Source organism: Bos taurus, chromosome 27 (genome assembly GCF_002263795.3).
Source record: "Bos taurus isolate L1 Dominette 01449 registration number 42190680 breed Hereford chromosome 27, ARS-UCD2.0, whole genome shotgun sequence".
Classification (NCBI taxonomy): Eukaryota; Metazoa; Chordata; class Mammalia; order Artiodactyla; family Bovidae; genus Bos; species Bos taurus.
This window is the reverse complement of record NC_037354.1, coordinates 17,050,286-17,062,041: the sequence shown is the minus strand read 5'-3', so window position 1 is coordinate 17,062,041 and position 11,756 is coordinate 17,050,286. Positions and strand designations below refer to the sequence as shown.

General features: G+C 42.1%; 1 long non-coding RNA gene across 1 annotated transcript in view; it reads left to right on the top strand.

Moving 5' to 3' along the window:
* Nucleotides 1–3,834: 3,834 nt before the first annotated feature.
* Nucleotides 3,835–11,756, top strand: part of LOC101905556 (uncharacterized) — a 74,698-nt gene continuing 66,776 nt past the window's right edge. Inside the window, exons 1-2 of the long non-coding RNA XR_003032980.2 lie at nt 3,835–4,415; nt 6,011–6,187. This is a non-coding gene — a long non-coding RNA (uncharacterized lncRNA). The remainder of the gene's footprint in view (nt 4,416–6,010; nt 6,188–11,756) is intronic.

Sequence of the window (11,756 nt, the reverse complement as noted above, 5' to 3'; positions counted from 1 at the left end):
AGCTCCCAGGGACCCACCATCACGAGGGTGAACAACCAGTACCCTTAAAACCATTGTTTTCCACGTTCACTCCAAATGTACATTACAGGAGACATTCAATATTTTACTGCAAAATAGGCTTTGTGTTAGGTAATTATGCCCAACTGTAGGCTAATGCAAGTGTTCTGAGTACGTTTGAAGTAGGCGAAGCTAAGCCATGATGTTCAGTAGGTTTGTTGTTGGTTAGTGACTAAGTTGTGTCTGACTCTTTTGTGATCCTGTGGACTGTAGCCCACTGGGCTCCTCTGTCCATGGGATTTCCCAGGCAAGAATACTGAAGTGGGTTGCCATTTCCTTCTACAGGCAATCTTCCCACTTTCAGTGGGTTAAGTGTATTAAATGCATTTTCAATTGAAGGATTATTTTCAATTTATGATGGATTTCTGAGATGTAACCCCTCAGAAATCAAGGGAGATTGGTAATTCTTACATAAAATATTTCCACTTAGGTCATCCCAGGAGCTGTTACACAAAGCACGTGATCACACTGGGATGTTATCATGATCCATATTTAAGCCATTCAAATAGTAAAGCATGTATCTGTGAAATCTCATTTTAAGAAATACTTCTCATAGGCCATATTTGAAAATCTAGTGCAGACCTTCTGAGACTTAGACCCCATATTTGATAGAATATAAAAGCTAATGCTTGAATAGCATTTGCTTTTGCCAGGTTCTTTGTTTCAAAAGATCCCCAAAAACATACCACATCAACTCTGGGAAGCACACAGAGATTGCTTGAGAATGCCAAAGATCTGGGAAGTTTATAAAACAGTCTAAGTTGTCCCCATAGAGTTAAAGATGAAAAGAAATGAACAAGCTAGAGCATACATCTATACCAGGAGATCATCTAGCTCAGTGAGGGGTGTCTCCTTTCCCCAGGAGAGTCTACTCCCCGAGCGAGCAGACATTTAGGACTATGTGCTGGGGAAAGGGGGGATGCCAAGTGTTTACAGCTGCCCCTCATCTTTAAGAGGAAAAGTTCTTTCCTTTGTTCACAGGGCTTTGTGATATTGTGATTTATAGTAAAAAAAAAAAAAAAAAAGCATATTTAGTCTTAGTTTCTGGCACAGAGCTCTTAAAACCTTTGAAAATTCCAGTGTCGACAGCAGTAAAGATAACCTTTGTTATGGACATGAGGTGACTGGATACTCTAAGGATGGGAGCTGGTTTCCAAGAGACCAGTCTTGTGACTGGAAGGTTGGAACTTTCAGTCTCATCCCCTGAATTCCCAGAGAGAGGAGAGGGGCTGGAGGTTGAGCTGATCAGCAATGGCCAATAATTTAATCAATCCTGTCTGCAATGAAGCCTCCTTAAAAAGATAGTTGGAGTTTGGTGGGCTCTTGGGTCGGGGAAGGCATGGAGGTTTGGGGGCAGTGATGCTGTTGCAGAGAGGACAGGAGCTCCATGCCTTTTTCCACACTTGCTCTATGTATGTCTTCAGTTTGGCTGTTCCTGAGTTATTTATTATCTATCATCTGATAGGTAAGATGATTCTCTGGGTTCCATGAGCCCCTCTAACAAATTAATTGAAGCCAATGAGGAGGTTGTTGGAACTTCCCATCTGTAGCCCATCGGTCAGAAGTGCGGGTGACGACTTGGATTTGCCATGGACATCTGGAGTGAAGGGCAGCCTTGTAGGACTGAGCCCTCGACCTGGAGCTTCAACACTGTTGGCTGGTACAGATGGTGTCACAATTGAGTTGAATTTGTAGGACACCTGGTTGGTGTCAAGGAACAGCTAGGTGTGGGGCAAAGACCCACACTTCGGAATTGGGTGTGAAGTCTTAGGCTTCTTTCTGGGCTCTCATTATCAAACTGTGTTCTCAAGAAGATTCTCATCTTCCGCTGAAAATAAGCTGAAAGTTAAGGCTGATTTTTGTCTGGGAGGCAAAATAGAATAGTAATTAAAGGCTTTAGCTTCAGAGTCAAAATGTCCAGGTATGAATTTTGGACCTGACAAAATTCTATGACATTAAGGAACTAAAACCCTCCAAACTTTAGTCCTCTCCTCAGAAAATGGTCATGCTAATTGTCTTTACCTCATGGGATGGCTCTGAAGATAAAATGAGATGATGCAGGCAAAGAATTTGGCACAGTGCAGGCTGTAGAGTGAGCATAAATATATATTAGAAATTATGTATAAGGACCTTATCTACCACTCTTTAATTTTCTTCGGAAAATCTGAGTTCTTTATGTTCCACTTTGTTAAGAAAGAGACGATCTGAGTCTGACAAACTGAATTAATGACTTTGAACAGAAAAACTCAAATTGATTTGAACTAAAAGTTTCCAACAGTTGGAATATATTTCAGAATATAGACTTTATAAAGACAAATGGAGATGTTTTAGCTACAGGATTCTGAGTCAGCCCACATTTTTCCTCCCAAACACACATTATTGTCCTCTAATATTTTAAAAAATTCCACAGCCCAAGTTGTCAGCTTGAAGAGATAAAGACCTCTCTCTTAGTCTTTTGTGTATTTTTTTTTTACTAAAATGGTTCTAAAGTTAACTCTCATCATTATGAAAGTAGAATTATTAATGGACTCTTGAGGATACACATAAGGAAAAATAAGTCCATGTACATATTTCTCATCTGGCCTCAAAGGGCGGTCATTTGGTCACAGCTTGGAGTCAGCCATCAGCTCCACCATGGAAAGAAATGACCTATTTCACTTCGGTATTTCTCACTGAAGATTAAAATATATGAAAGTTTAAAGGTGTCTGGATAGATCTAGGCAAAAAAATCTGAGTAAATATAGAGATGAACTCTATGAAACTTTATAAAACGATGATAAATGCATTTCAAAGGCAGGCATTTTATTTACAACTTAATAAATTAAAATTCTATAAACATTGTATTGTAGCCTTTGCTATCCCATTTCCAGGAAGCAAATACAATTGTAAAAAAGTCATCTTCGATTGGTATTTCGTGAATGCTTCCCTTTTTTTTTTCTTCCCATCTGGATTGAAAAGTAAGGGCAGATTTAAATTCTTTTGGCTGTATCTTTGAAACAACTCCTGGAGCAATGAGATTATAACAATGGAAAATCCTCCATTGATCAGAGACTCCTGTTCCTCTCTCTGCTTCCTCAGCCTGGATTTCTCAGGACCCAGCCAGAGCAGAAAGCTACTTCCTTGGTAGGATAGCTGCCTGCTTGCTAAGTCGCTTCAGTTGTCTGTGTCCAACTCTTTGCAACCCGTCAGTCCTAAGTTTTAAAAAATCTAAAGCTTTTCTTGTTTTTATTTTCAATCTTGTGAAAGTGTTAGTTGCTTAGTCATGATCAACTCTTTGCGACCCCATGGACTGTACCCCACTAGGCTCCTCTGTCTGTGGGATTCTCCAGGGAAGAATACTGGAGTGGGTTGCATGCCCTCCTCCAGGGGATCTTCCTGACCCAGGGATTGAACTCACCTCTCTTATGTCTCCTGCACTGCAGATGGATTCTTTACTGCTGAGCCACCAGGGAAGCCCCTTGGTAGGGTGAGGGTCTACATATGTGTAGGATGGGACCGCTGCTAAGAGAGGAAGTTACTATTGATTTCCTTGCCAGAAACCAGCACGCTCTGGAGTCGCCTTCTACCTTCAAGCATCCTAACCCATTCGGTATCCAAGCCAGGAAATGGCACCGCAAACACTTTGTTTTTGAACTTCACACTTACTCTTCATGATTTAATTGTTTATGCTTCCAAAAGAGTTGAGGGAAATAAACTGACACATCGAAAATAATTAAAAGACAGCATCGCATTACACATTGATGCAGTGTATCGCTAAATACCAGAATAAGCGCTGAATTAGACAGTTGAGTGTGTAAGGAACAATGTGTTTGAGAGAATGCTTGATCTTTGATTTGAGAGAGTTGCCTGGAGATTGGTGAAGGTGAACACAGGTGAAGAGGAGCGTGCACACTGAGAACTCAAAGACTGTGCAGTTTGATGGGGAGGAGGAGCCAGATTGGAGAAAGTATGGATCGACAACCAGACAGAGGCATTTGGGTTTGATAATGCAGAAAATATGAAAAACTCAGATGTTTTTGAGTGGGAAGAGCCTGACAAAGAGCCGAATGGCAGTGTTAACTCTCAGAATCTCAGTTTTCCAATGTGTAAACATTGATGTGTTTGTGCACTCATATATTACAAATATATCATGCAAGGAAAAATGTGTTTGAGGGAGGAAATAAACAAATGTGTTATTGACATTCTTAAGTGAGAATCTCAATCGGCATTAACATTAAAAGCATAAATCCTTCTTTTCAGAGTTTGCTTATAATCCTTCCATCTGCGCGTTAGTCCTGGCAGCAGCAATGACAGCTCCATCTACAGCATGAAAACAACAAAGGTAAACAGCCCAGGAGCTGCTGTAACCGAGAATGCAGGTAACAAAGACGCTGGCACAACTTGGCTTCTGGTTTAGAATTCTGTTCTTAATTCTGAAGTCCTAAAATGCACAGTCTAAAGAAATAGAAAGGAGCCTACCATCTAGTGGGATTCACTAGGCAGTGTAGGATAACTTCCTATCCACGGAAGCTGTGGCAGATGCTGGCTTCCCAGAGGGGAGGCTGGATAGCACATTCATGGATGCTGAACTGGATTCAGGACTATGCCTAGCAGAGGATTATGAGGCACCAAGTTATGTGCAGGCCAGCAACAAAAGGCACCGTTATCACATCGTGAGGTCTGGCTCACCATTATGTCGATGAACGAGGACTCTGGCCCAAAATACAAAAATGGAAGTGATTTTCTAGAATCTTGCTTTATATTCATATTACTGCATCTCTCAGGGTTTCTAAAATGCTCAGTAAATTTTTTACGTACAAATACATTTTAAAAGTTACAATTGGATGGCATCTTATAAAAACATCATGCATACTATGTATATGTTTTTAAATTAATTTCTTATACAGTTGTTAAAACACAAATTTTTGTAGCTTACTTGCTTAATACGCCTGAGATTAAAATGCTTAGAATGCTTTCTGTTTTCCCTGTATTAGAGAGGACAACCAGAATTCGTGTTCTCAAATCAAGGCAAAAATATCTTTGAGACAGTATGATTATTATGTGAGTTTTCCCTTTTATTTTTTTATTTTTATTTTTTTTTGAGTTTTCCCTTTTAGTGCTCCTTTTAAAAGTTGCAGTTCACCTTTAAAAATTAAAGTCCACTGACATGCAGAATGATCATAAAATAGATGTTTCATTGTTAGGGTGGAAAGTTTCTATAACTGGGTTTTAATTAAGTTATTTTAAATGGATATTTCAAAACCTGAGTGGGTGTGTTAATAACGTGCTAATATATGCAGCTGGTAATGTCTTTTCTCCTATTGATTGTGAGTGAATCACGCTTTTATCGAGATTTGCCCCTGTCATTTCTTCCCCCACACCCTCCTTTTTTTCTCTTCCCTGCATAGGCGTTCAGGTGGCAACCTTGAAAATACTCCTAACTAGGAGACAAAGCTGTGAAGCCCCATTCCCAGGCTTCAGATAAAAACTTCCACTGTTTACATCTTTACATATTCTGTCCACATTAAACTTTGGATGTCAGATGGCATAGATGCTTCCAAAGGAAGCTGTGGTGTGTCCTCCAAAGGGCGGGCACAGGAGACATTGCTTTGAACACTGATCCTCTAGCTTTCCTGACTCGCTGGAGGAGAGCAGCGAGCAGGCAGATACAGGGAAGTCTGCATGCTTCTGAAAAGCCAAGTCCGTCAATCGTTTCATCCTGTTTTCATTACTGGGAACTCGGGATTCTAACTCAGGGTAGCACACAGGCTCTCTGGAGCATAGCTGGAGATGAGATTTGGATTAACTAAGAAGACTGCCCTCTCGCAAGAGTGCCCCATGGCTGGCCCACACAGCCCACCTTCTGACTCCAAAGTATGTTTGGAGTAACAGGCTCATGTAACAGGCTGCAGTTCCTCTAACAGGCTCGGCAGACTTCAGTTCTGACACACAGTTGCCATCTGCTTGTCTCTAGGTGTTGTGATGAGCTCCCATCCCAGACGCCCACTGTGGCCCAGCCTCCTTGTTCCCGGTGCCCAGCTCCCGTACACATAGCCCTCTCACACTCCAGCCGTCTTCTTATGATTTGTCTTCAGCATCATGTGGCTTCTATGTGTTTAAGCTTGAGGCGCCGGAGAGCTTTCAAGGAAAGGTAAGACATCTATGAGTTGGATATATGTCATCATGGATATTTTCTTATACTTTATATAGGGTCAGGAGGACAGGAAGTAGCCATAGTACTCTTTAATCCACTGGCCCAATTTGGGTGGTTCGAGGTAATATCAATATATTCCATTTTCATGCCTAGATGCTACATTGGCCTCAGTATATTTATGATAGAAATATACTGATCTGTAGAAATGAATTAGATGACTGCAGCCTCAGAATATAAGGGGAGAAAAGTGTTATTTTGGATTTAAGTACGACTATCATGTGTAGTTTCAGTAGAACATTGTACTATACTAGTTGGTTTGCTAAAGTGGCACCAGGAGCTAATGGTAGAGGCATGTGGAGCTAATCAGATTCACATCCTTGCTCTGTTACTTTTACGATGTGTGTGCAGTTTGGACAAGTTCCTGAGCTTCTCCAAGCCTCAGTGTCCCCAGATGCGAAATGCTACTGTTGACTGTCTCCTGTGATTGTTGTGAGGATTTGGTGAATTATTATGTGATTAGACAAGATTCAACTTGTTACTGTTGAGTTACTGTTACTGTTACTGTTATTGGATCAGGCAGTAACATTTGAATGGATCCCTGTTTGCCAGAGAACTTTGACTCAATAAAAGGCAAGTGAAACACATGCTCAAAGAAAAGCACATCCACTCTGCCTTCATAACAGATAAGGAGCTGGCAAATATGGCTAATGTACAGATCGAAAATGCAAATTCAACACAATTGTGTTCTACCCAGCTTTCTAGTATCTGAGCGATTTAAACAGTCCCTTCTAAGTTGGCTTCCTTGTTAAACTTCTTCTAAATGTTTAACCACTGAAGGGTTTTTTAAAAATATAATTTTATTTATTTACTTACCTATGTTACTTTTGGCTGTGCTGGGTCTTCATTGCTGTGCGGTCTTTTCTCTGGTTGTGGCAAGTGGGGCTACTCTGTAGTTGCAGTGTGCGAGCTGCTCATTGCAGTGGCTTCTCTTGATGCAGCGCATGGGCTCTCAGATGGTTGGGCTTCAGTGTTGCGGCTCCTGGGCTCTAGAGCACAGGCTCAGTAGTTGCAAACAGGCTTAGTTGTCCATGGCATGTGGGATCTGCCCAGATCAGGGATCGAACCCGTGTCTTCTACGTTGGCGAGTGGATTCTTTACCTCTGAGCCACCAGGGAAGCCCCTGAAGCTGCTTTTGCAAAATTGGTTTTTGGTCTCTTATCTTCAAACTTCCCATACATACCAAGTCTATAGTACCTGCCACCCTTCTTTGATCTGTAATTGCTGTCCCTGCTTTCTTCTTACATCTTTGCTAAGAGAAGGGTTTGGGAACGAGTATCTCCTCAGAAAAATCCCCGTATGATCTGTATTGAAACAGCACTCACTTGGCCCCAGTGCAGAACCCATCATGGACAAAGGAATTGGAAAGTGTATTTAAGGTGGGCCAGAGTTCAGCTGTAAGAAACCACACGTAAGCAACCGCTGCAAAATGAGATGAAGTCCCTGATATTTAGCTACAGATGTAGGCGTGGTTCTCACCAGGTGGGGTCTTGCTTGGACAGAGTATCTCAGTTTCCTGGTGTTTCACGGCTTTTTTAATATCCATTCAGGAGAGACATGCCAAAAATTTACACAGACATGGGCAGATGTCAGTGCCCCTCTGGATTCTTAATGGAAACCAACAATCAACAAGGCTACACATTCAGTTAGGAGAAGAGCCAAGAGCTGCTAGCGTGTCACTGCTCATCTGTATCTCTAACCACAGAGCAGCTCCGTCTCCACCCCCCAGCCTTTGTGACTTACCCTGCTGTCGTGCTGGCAGTTTGATTCTGAATTTTGTCAACCGAAATCCAGTTACCCACAAAATGCTACATTCATCCAAAAAAGAAAATAACAGTAGGTAATCTTTTTACTCCAAATATGAGCCTTATGTGAGAGTAACTTGATAACATAAAGAAAAAATATGTAAACATATATATGTATACAAATATGATGTTTATGGCTGTATGCATTGGTCTTTATTAGCTGCTACAATAAAATTCAATGGACTGGGTGGGCTAAACAACAGAAATTTATTTCCTCATACTTCTAGAGGCTATAAGTTCCTGATCAAAGTCCCACAGGGTCAGAAGAGCCGTCTTGCTGGCCTGTACAACTCTGGCCTAATGTGACCTTTCCTTGGTGAATGGAGAGAGAGAAAGAGTGAGAGAGACTCTTCTTATAAAGCCACCAATCCTATCAGATTAGGGCCACACATTCATGGTCTCATTTAACCTGTGTGTGCGTACATGCTCAGTTGCTCAGTTGTGTCCGACTCTTTGCAACCCCGTCGCCTGTAGCCCACCAGACTCCTTTGTTTATGGGATTGTCCAGGCGAGAATACTGGAGTGGGTTGCCATTTCCTCCTCCAAGAGATCCTCCCAACTCGAAGGATCGAACCCATGTCTCCTGAGGCTCCTGCATTGGCAGGTGGATTCTTCACCACTGAGAAGCCCCTAATAACCCCCTGAAACTCAGTCTCCAAATACAGTCACATCAGAGGTTAAGGCTGGGCTTAATTATAGAAATTGGGGGAGGGTGGTGGTGAACAGTTCATTCCATACTATGTAACCACTATAGTAAACCACTGTTATACAGATTTATTCAGAAAAGTAACATAATCTTTTATAATTAATTGTCAGGTCATCTAACATCAAAGGTCTACTCTGTAGACCTTACCAAACGCCATGTCTTTCCTTTCTGGGCCTATCTCAGTAACAGGATAGCTTTTCTCATCACGTTTTCTCCTGGTAAGTTCAGTCAACACACACAGCAATATTCCAGCACTTGGTACATGAAATCAACAAGCCCTCTTTTCCCATGCCAGCCGGTTTCCTACCTCATACATGCCAGTTCTAGTTTATGAGATCTGAACTTGTAGTGCTTTTATTCTTCAGATTTCTCCAGTACCTAAATTTCATGCTAAGATTCCTAAAGTTGTTTATCCTCCCAGCCTTCTGAGATCTGGAAGCTGTACCCAAGTGCCAGCCCCTCACGCTCGTAAGTGTTTGCATTTCATGTCTGAAACTCAAGTTTCACACTGCTCTGAAGGCTCACTGATTCGTCAAAGGAAAGGAGAACTTACTCACTTGTGATCATCATATTTAACTCTGTCTCCATGAGATTTTTCAGTTTCCAACCAGTTTATCACTTCCAGTTTTCCTCTCTCACCAGTTTTCTGAGTAACCCCTGTCCTGCCACGGCAATTAGCACATGCACCCCTGGCCACCACACCTCCAGGCACATGTACACCTTCTTTCTCAGGGTATGTTCTCCCATTACTGCCAAGTAGAAACCTCTTTTCAAAAGAAAGAGCTTGCCTCTCATTGGCCCCTTAGCCTCCTACTCAAATATATACCCAGGAATTTTCATGGAACTCAAAAAAGCCTTTGGATCAAAGTTTAATGTGTTTCCTAGTTGGCCGGCAATACAGCTTGGGATTTTCTTTTTTTTAATTAATTTTTTATTGAAGTATATCTGATTTGTAGTATTGTGTTAATTTCTGCTATAAAGCAAAGTGACTCAGTTATACACATATATACATTCTTTTTTATATTCTTTTTCATTATGGTTTATTCCAGGAGATTGTATATAGTTACCTGTTCTATACAGTAGGACTAGCTGTTTATCCATTCTAAATGTAATAGTTTGTATCTAACTCCCAGCCTGGGGTTTTCTTAAAGATTTTTATGAAAAGTCACTGCAACTACCTTGACAGTCCTTGCAGGCCCAGACTGATAATAGAACACTCAAGTCTATAGTTAGATTACGATGTAGGTTTTATGTGTCTTGGAAGTCTAAATCTAGAAACCATTTTAGATGGCTTTGAATTATTTTGGGAATAGTTTTAAAAACTTAAATGGTTTCTCAGTCACATCGAAGAGAGTATAAAAACTTCTTATTTATTATTAATCTCCAGGCCGTTGTGACTTGATTTAATGCCTTTCCCTTCCCGAACTTTGCTCACCTGACCACGCCCCTAGCTATAGCTGAAGGGACCCATGAGAGGTGCTTGATCTACACTGGCCCGTGACACCATTTTGTTTTAGAAAAGTAGGATTGAGACAGGCCAGTCACTCTACAGGCCTCTTGAGCTCAAGGCATGTAAAACTAAGATCTGCAGGGTCCTCTTCTGCCATGCAGAGAAGGCAATGGCACCCCACTCCAGTACTTTTGCCTGGCAAATCCCATGGACTGAGGAGCCTGGTAGGCTGCAGTCCATTGGGTCGCTAAGAGTCGAACACAACTGAGCGACTTCACTTTCACTTTTCACTTTCATGCATTGGAGAAGGAAATGGCAACCCACTCCAGTGTTCTTGCCTGGAGAATCCCAGGGACAGCAGAGCCTGGTGGGCTGCCGTCTATGGGGTTGCACAGAGTCGGACACGACTGAAGCAACTTAGCAGCTTCTGCCATGAAGAGAAAAATGATGGAAGCTGATGGGCAGAGAGAAACAGAGGAAGGACCCAGGCAGCCCCAGAGGGAGACGGAGGATGACTGAGAGCTGAACTTGGTTTCCAAGGGAATTGCCAGCTGCTCTTTCCCGTGGTTTCTGAGGCCCAGCTGCTAGTTCTTCATCTGAGTTCCATGACCTTCCCTTATATAGTGAGTTGAATGGTGTTATGGTCTGAATGTTCATGTCTGCCCCCCCTAAACTTATGTGTTGAAAGCTTAATCTCCAATGTAATCGTATTTGGGGGAGGGTGGGGGGATAATTAAGTCATGAGGCTGGAGCCTCATGAATGGGATTGGTGCCCTTATAAGCAGGGACATTACAGCACTTGCCTCCTGTCTTGGCTCCTCACCATGTGTGGACACGGCAGGAAGAGGCTGTCAGCAAACCAGGAAGCAGTCCTGGATCTGCTGACACCTTGACTTTGGGCTTCCCAGCCTCTAGAACTGTGAGAGAGAAATGTGCGTTGTTTAAGCCACCCAGTCTATTGGAATTTGTTATATCAGCCCAAACCAAAGTATATGGTAACCTCCCAAGAGACATGTCAACCTAAAACCTCAGAATTGAACCTGTGTGTAATAAGGGTCTATGTAGATATAAGTCAAGATCTTGAGACGAAATCATTTCTAGACTAGGGTGGGGCTTAAATTCAGTGAGGGATGTCCTTTTAAGAGACTGAAAAGGAGAAGACAGGGACATAGAGGAGATGATGATGTAAAAGCAGTGATGAAGGATGGAGACACAGCTTGGAATGATGCTTAGGCAAGCCAAGGAATGGGCAGGACGGCTGGGCGGCCACGGGAGGCTACATGAGAGCCGGGTGAGGATTCTCCCCGAGAGTCTTCAGGGCCAGTGGTCCTGCCCCTGCCTCATCCTGGACTTCCAGACTCCAGAACCACGAGAGAATAAATTTCTATTGTTTTAGGTCAACTGGTTTGTGGCAATTTGTTGCAGCAGCCTTAGGAAACGGACACACCTCTTAAATCTTTCACTTCGTTCTATTTAAACTAACAGGGACAATGTTTAGCTTTAGTAATAAACAAAAGTTATTTCACTAAGACAGAGGTTTATTTATAA